The 7,380-nt window shown below is 38.4% G+C and overlaps 1 non-coding gene across 1 annotated transcript; it reads right to left on the reverse strand.

The window, feature by feature from the left end:
• Window positions 1–4,033: 4,033 nt before the first annotated feature.
• On the reverse strand, window positions 4,034–4,115 carry trnas-gcu (transfer RNA serine (anticodon GCU)). Its single transcript has one exon. It is a non-coding gene; the product is annotated as a tRNA-Ser (tRNA).
• Window positions 4,116–7,380: the final 3,265 nt, after the last annotated feature.

Below are 7,380 nucleotides of genomic sequence, written 5' to 3' on the forward strand. Positions count from 1 at the left end.
ACCCACATTCTTTCCCATTTCCTGTTTTTTCTCGGGATGATCCGGCCCCTCAGTGAATCGCAGTCTATTTTCTGTGAGAGTCCTTGGCCTACTTTGTCCCTCTTCACCTCCACGATGGACTTCCTACCTATTTTAGATACAGGGAGATGTCTGTGGAGAGCTCAATTAATAGGTCTCAGTGTCAAAATGAGGCTCCTCTAAACCTATAAATAAAGGCCTTTAGTTCAAAGTGACATTGACACATTTTCATCACTACGACACTCGTTAGAAGAATTTCAAAGCGGGCTAATGCACTTTTGAATGAGCAGCTGCAAAAAGTTCCTTAAAAATGTCAAAAGTGATTAAACTTGACAGAACAAACCCAAACTTGGAGTTTCATGCCAGAGACGTGAGTTTTTACTTAGAGGTTGCTGTTCTTATAAATCCTGTCATATATGAATTCTATATTTCTGACTTCAGACGTCACATCAGACAGCACAATCAGCACCCTATCGGACTATAGACCACACCTCAAATGTGTTATTCCTGACTCAACTGAGTAATGACTTATTTCCAGTTGCAGAAGTGAGTGCAGCAGCATATACTATGTAAAATATTGTTACTGGCAATTGTTTTGGTGATTTATTGCTTAATTGCTTTACCTAATTGCTTTACCCCCCTCCCCCTGTTAGTACACAGTACATTTACAGATGTAAGCACCACATTCTGGCACCTGCCTCTCAAAGCAGCAACACCTCTAAAAATAGGTCACTATAAAGCCCCCTTCTCACAACAACAACACTTTGGCTTGCGCTGTGCACGAGTGATTTGCTGCGAGCAAATTGCAGCACAATGCAAGCGGTGCTTCCGGGAAGTACTTCCATGTGACTTTGACCACTATCACCTTAGCACAAACATATATAAAGAAACTGACTTTAGAGATTAAAAGCACTTTTTATACCTACAAAATGTTTTTATTGCAACTTTAAAGTTAGTTGTTTTAACAGACTGACTCATCCTTCAGCCTCAAGTGGTCATTTGAGGAACTGCAGCTTTTGGGACCTGTGTGGCTTTGGAGTTTGGGCCATCGCCCCAAACTGGGAAGCAGCTCCAGCCAAGTTTCTGCTCTGGAAGAAGAATCGAAGCAGCAAGCATGCAAACAGTTAGAGCATCTGTCATTCTGGTCAGCATGTCTTGTCCATGTCCCTAACCACTAAAGCTTTTTGTCACTGTCTCTTTACATGACGGGAAGCTCTACAGAAGTCTGTCTTTGGAAGAAGAAACATCCCTCACGTGTCCCAGATGTTTTTTCATGCTGCCCAGAGACATCTGTTACTTTCAAGAACAATATGATCTGTGGGACTGCTTTTAGGTTGCTTTGTGGCTGTAGAATTGGATGGGAGTTTTACTTTGAGCAGAAGGGTTGTCAGGGCTTCTCGTTTTGATTAATCCGTCTGACAAATGTGCAAACAGCTATTGCAGAAAGGAGGGTGTGCCTGAGTTACAGCTGATGGAGTGATGGGAAGCCAGCCTGCAGCCATCAGTCTCACAGCTCAGGTGTAACAGAGAACATGTCACAGGCGCAAGAATTTATAATAGCACATTCATTGCATCTTTCCCAGGGAATGGCTTCATTCGTAGCTCACACCTCAAAATACACCATTAGCATTTGAGATCAAAATACACGCACTGAGGCTCCAGAGAAATGTGACATTAATATATCCGTGCAAAGACTCTGACACTGAATATTAAAGAATGATACAGTAATTAATGTAATAACATATAAATGACACATTTTCTATATCTATCCAAAACAGACTTTCAGTTTTTTAAATTGTTACATATATTTTGAATATGTTAGTTGAAATTTGCGCTTTGAGACAACATTGAGATTTGTATATTCTCCCTTTGCTCGAGCTGGTTCTCTCCAGGTACTCCAGCTTCATCCTACAGTCCAAAGACATGCTTGTTAGTTTAACTGATGACTCTAAATTTGCCATAGCCAAAGTGAGCATTGACAACCTATCCAGGGTCCAGTTTCAGCCCTAGAATAGCTGGGATAAAGCATTCTTTGTCAAAATATTGCAAAACTACTTGGTTTTCAGGTAGAAACCATGAAGCTGCTTTCACTTCTGCATAGAAATGTCACTTTTGCAGCTCAGCTGTGGAAATACCACAGGAAATACCAAAGGTAAAGTGCACTGGGCTTCATGATGATCAAAACAGCTCCCAAACTCTGTGCTCCTCATTATCCACCCAAGAGAAAGAGCAACCTGTGGAAACATGAGTGTTCCAGCGTTTCATTAATAGGTCAAGTGTTTGCTTTTTTTGTATGTGTGTGTGTGTGTGTGTGTGATTTATATTGACCACGGCAGCATTATGTAAAGTGCTAACGGCAAAGCAATCCCAGTATGGCTTCACACCACTCTGATGTGCGCAAGACTTTTCAATTGTGTCTACCATACAAAGAAGAAAAAACACAGAATGTGTAAAAACGTAACAGCTTTTTTGTGTTTGCGTGTTCACTTCAAGTGTCATCTTCCACGTAGTATCGTAGCAACAACCGACTGAATGAAGCAGCAACTGAGTGGATGACAAGGGTCTGGGGTAACACAAGCACAGCATCTGCTACTTCTACCCGCCCACCCTCCCCAAGAGTCACCCACGCATCCGCCCGCGTCATCAAGACACAGAACCAACACTTATGACTCACAACAGCAAAAGCTCCACAAGAGCTGTTGCAGCTCAATTGAATTCACTCTGTTGCTTCTATTTTGGGGCCTTTGTAGTGCTTCTATCTTATTAGTGGGTTAGCCCTCTACATGATTGCTTTGTGATGCAAAGTAAATTGCGTCTGTAAGTGGTGCTGTTGATAGCACTCGAGTGCGGCGTTACCCTGCCTCTCACTTTAACAGCGCGGCGAACCTGTTGCAGCTCTTTCCAGAACATCAGAGTAGAATACCTGTAAATTTACACAGTGTTAATTTAACTCTCACTTTATCTGCCTTTTATTTGATGCTACATTTGCTGAATTTCTTTTCTAACTTCAATTCGCAACAATTACTTGCTTTCTTAAAAAGTCAGGACTTAATTATTTCTGTCACTTTTTTATGTCAAAAACAACATAGACCTTTAAATATGGCTCTAAAAAGTGCAAGTGAATTGATAAATGACAAGAAAAGATGACATGAAAGGTGAGCGATGTAATGAAAATGAATTGCAGACAGGTCTAATGGGTTCTGTACGGGCAAAGCAGAGCACCTGATACCTGTCATTTGCTCAAATGCGTCATTTGACATCACAAATTGGAGAAAGTAATCTTTATGGCCTTAATTCAGCCTGCAAAATGATCATGCATGACATTTGTTTCATTAGATGGCTTTGTAAGTAAATATCTAGAAAGCAGTTTAACGATCGGCTCATCTCAAAATGTAGACTCCCAAATTTGGTAAATCTGGTAAACAAATAGGGCTATGATTGTTTTCAGAAATGATAAGGAGATGGATGCATGAATTAACCCCGAAGCTCTGAGTCATGTTTTGATTAGAAATTGATAAGAGCCAGTTTGTGAGTCCCAGATGGTACCCAGTATTGTGGCCTACATGGCAGCCATTAATAAGTGATGCAATTTCTGTAGCTAATAATATGATATGCAGAAATATGTGTTGACTCAAAGGAAAGACTGGATGTAAATAACAGTTTTCTTAAAGTGGCCTGTTACTGACATGAATGAAAAAAAACTGATGAGCTTACTTTGTACAATTTATTCAGACGGATTTACTGGTCCCGTTTAGACCACTTTACATAAACATTACTAGCAAACTGCGGGTATTAACGGGCAACTTTTTTTTTTTTGGTATACTTTATTAATAATCCCTTGTAGAGAAATTTTAACCCATTGCGCAGCCACCAATCTAGCGCCCAGGGAGCAGAGTGTAGGGACTGTAACTTGCTCAGACGTACCTCAGGGGAGCTGTTCGGTGGATTTGAACCCCCGCATTTCATCCCGATCATTGGGCGAACCTAGTGAGCTTTCTCCTCCCGAAAATGAGACCGACGAGGATGGGATTCGAACCCACGCGTGCAGAGCACAATGGATTAGCAGTCCATCGCCTTAACCACTCGGCCACCTCGTCATGTGCTGCTCGAACGCTCAGGGTATTTGAGAGACCCATATTATTATTAAGGAATTTTGAAAGCTCAAGTTCGTGTTGTTTGTGAACTACCACTAGAGTTAATGCATCCTCATTCATCAAGCATCTCCTGTTTTAAAACTATGCCTTTAAAAATTAATTAAAATTAAATTAAATTAAAAATGAAATAAGAGTACATATATTCACAATATACAAGCAGTGGCAGCACTTAAGCACATCCTCACGCTTGCGTTATCGCTGAAGATATATATATATATATATATATATATATATATATATATATATATATATATATATATATATATATATATATATATACTGTATATGAATTAAAGGCAGGGATTAACAGCGCAGTTGGAGTCCTTCTCTCACTTTAAATAAAACATCCCATTTCATGCCAAGTGTGCACTTCTAATTACATGGCTGATAAAGTATGTAACCAGTGATCAAATATGAATTTTATGGCCCAGTCCTGTTTATCTGTACTTGTTCAGATGTTCCACTCTGTCACTGTTATGAAGTCATAAAGTATCACCAGTATTTGAGTCACAGACACATTTATTAACCAGTAAATATGGGCCAACGTCTCAAAGCATGAATTTTCTGTATGTGATTCTCTGTCTTTCAAAATGTCTGTGGAATTTATAATTAAAATATCTATAATTAAAGTTCTTGTTTATAATTCAAAACAATGAATATCGTTTAACTCCTGGCTTATTACTCTCTCTACTTCTACTTCTATATATTGTAGGTATTTTAGGGAATATTATGTTTTCTTAGCCATTTAAAAAACTGTGCATCCTGTGGGGAAAAATGGACTTGAGATCTCAATACTAAGAGACAGACTAAAGCAGTGTTGATGGTAAAATTTTAAAATGATGACCATTTTTGTCCTTGTCCTGGTCCTCTGAGTTAATGTTATTTCAAATGAGGAGTGGTGGTGTTTTCAGTTCTCATTATGTGTGAAATATGTTCTTGATGTATAATTCCCTTTGAAAACTGTGGTGTATCAAAAGTACAACCTTAGTTTCAAAGTTTTCATATCAGGTCATCAGTCCATCCATTTACAACCATTTTCTTCCACTTATCCAATTCAGGTTAGTGGTTTGGTTGGAGCCCATCCCAGCTATTAGGACATAATAAAAATACCCTCAGAAGAGCAACAACACATGACATATTACATCATGTCATTATTTATTTAACAAAAGCTAAGATAGTTTAATTCACTTCTAAAGATGGATTGGTCTGACCAATGAATCAAGGGCTTGGAAAGTGGAGGGAATAGAGGAAGCTATTAGCTTAATTGTATATTTTTGAAAACAAGAGTAGTTTGAGAAATCACTGGTATTGTGGTCAGCGTGTTGCTTCGTGGGATTTTGTTGTTGGTAACGAAAATATATGAGGAAAAAAACATAGTAATAATCTTTATAATATAAATTCCACAAAAACATCAAAAGCTAGAGAAGCCCTTACAGAAAACTTCAGCTCTGACATGATGATTGTCCATTATTTGCCGGTCAGTAAATGTGTCTGTGACTCAAACACTAGTGATTTCCCTCAAACACATTTTCCTGCTTCATAACAGAGACAGAATGGAACATCTGGGCAACTACAGATAAAGAGTACTGGACCATAAACCATCCTTTTTGACAAAAATGTGATCACTGGTTGCATACTTCATCAAATATGCAGTTCTTGTAGAAGTGCACACTTGGCATAAAGTGGGATGCTTTATCTATATTCTGGGATCAGTCCAGCCATGCAACCTGATTCATTAAAGAAGGATTCCAACTGTGCTGTTAATCCCTCTATAACACGGCTAGCCAAGATTTACTGGTTGCTTTAATAAGGGAACTGGTTAGCTTTCTCTCTTTTCTGCCTTTAATTATATACAAGTATAAGGTTGCTGAAGATAGCACAAGTGTGATGCTCACTTGTGAGTGCTTCAACATAGATGCAATTACCATATCCAGTAATGCAAAACCTTTAAAATCACGACTGTAACTTTAACTAAGTTACTGAAAATATTAAAGTCAGTTAGTTAAACTTGACGTTATCTAGATAATTCAGTCTTGATAAGTTATCATTCTTGGAAGACAGACCTGAGGAAGAGATTATTATTTGTTAAATACACTGTAACAATGAACAGTTGTTCATCCTCTCACAGAGATGTGATCCTCTTAATGAAACAGGGGATCAGCTGTTCTGTGTTGCTTTTGGCCTCTGTTGTCTCATTAGTCCTGACTGGCACACAGTAGGCTAAAAAGTGACCAGCTGGAGACCAGCTACACTGTCAGGAAGTGCGTCACTGGATCAAATACAGTGATGCAAGAACGGTGTATCAGTTTGAAAAGCTCCTACTTAAATCAGCATTCAGTAAAATGAACAAAATGTTCAATATCTCAATCAGCCGAGTTTTACACCTCTCGAGTGTGAGATCCTGTGAGGTGTTGAAGACTCATGAATCAGCAGAGACACATGAGGCAAAGTTGTTGTTTTAGAAACCTGCCATTAATATCAAACTGTGGTGTTCACAAAACATAAATGTGTGCACGCTTGAAGGGACATATGGACACGCCACAGGTGTATTATGTCTTAATTTCTCCAGAGGGTTTGGTGGAAGAATTGATGTCACTTTTCTAAGGGGGACTCCAACATATGATTCTCCATAAAGCCATAGCTGTTTTATTTTATTTTGTTTTTTTATCTCTAAAAAGAGATCATTAGTGAACCTCAGAAGTGTTCAATTTCAACATAGGGCAACTTTTCTGCATTTTTACTATTTGTACTAAGCTAACATTTTATTTGTGCTACTCTTTCTTATGCTGTGCACAGATACAAACTAGCAGGAGTAAGGAATATGTCTTAATATGTCTTAAAGGTAGAGTGAGGACTTCATGAAAACAAGGGCGTGGGGTAATGGTGTTCACCAGCTTGTTTCTTATTCCCTAGTTATTGATCATCAAAACAGTGTTACCCTGGTTGCAAGTCAAGCAGGGTAACACTGTTTTAATGATGCCAACCGTGATTTAAAGCAACCTGATAACAGCGACTAAGGAATGAGAAACAATCTAATGATTAACCATGTATGCTAAAAAACAAACATATGATTATTTTCAACTTAATAAGATGAAAATTATTTTCATAACTTTTTAAGAGGTCAGAAACAAAGAGGATTTTTAGTAGCATAATTTAAACAGAAAGTGTTTGTAAAAGCCATAATAACAAACTGTTTTACTGATTTCAG

Source organism: Maylandia zebra, linkage group LG19 (assembly GCF_041146795.1).
Source record: "Maylandia zebra isolate NMK-2024a linkage group LG19, Mzebra_GT3a, whole genome shotgun sequence".
NCBI classification, from domain to species: domain Eukaryota; kingdom Metazoa; phylum Chordata; class Actinopteri; order Cichliformes; family Cichlidae; genus Maylandia; species Maylandia zebra.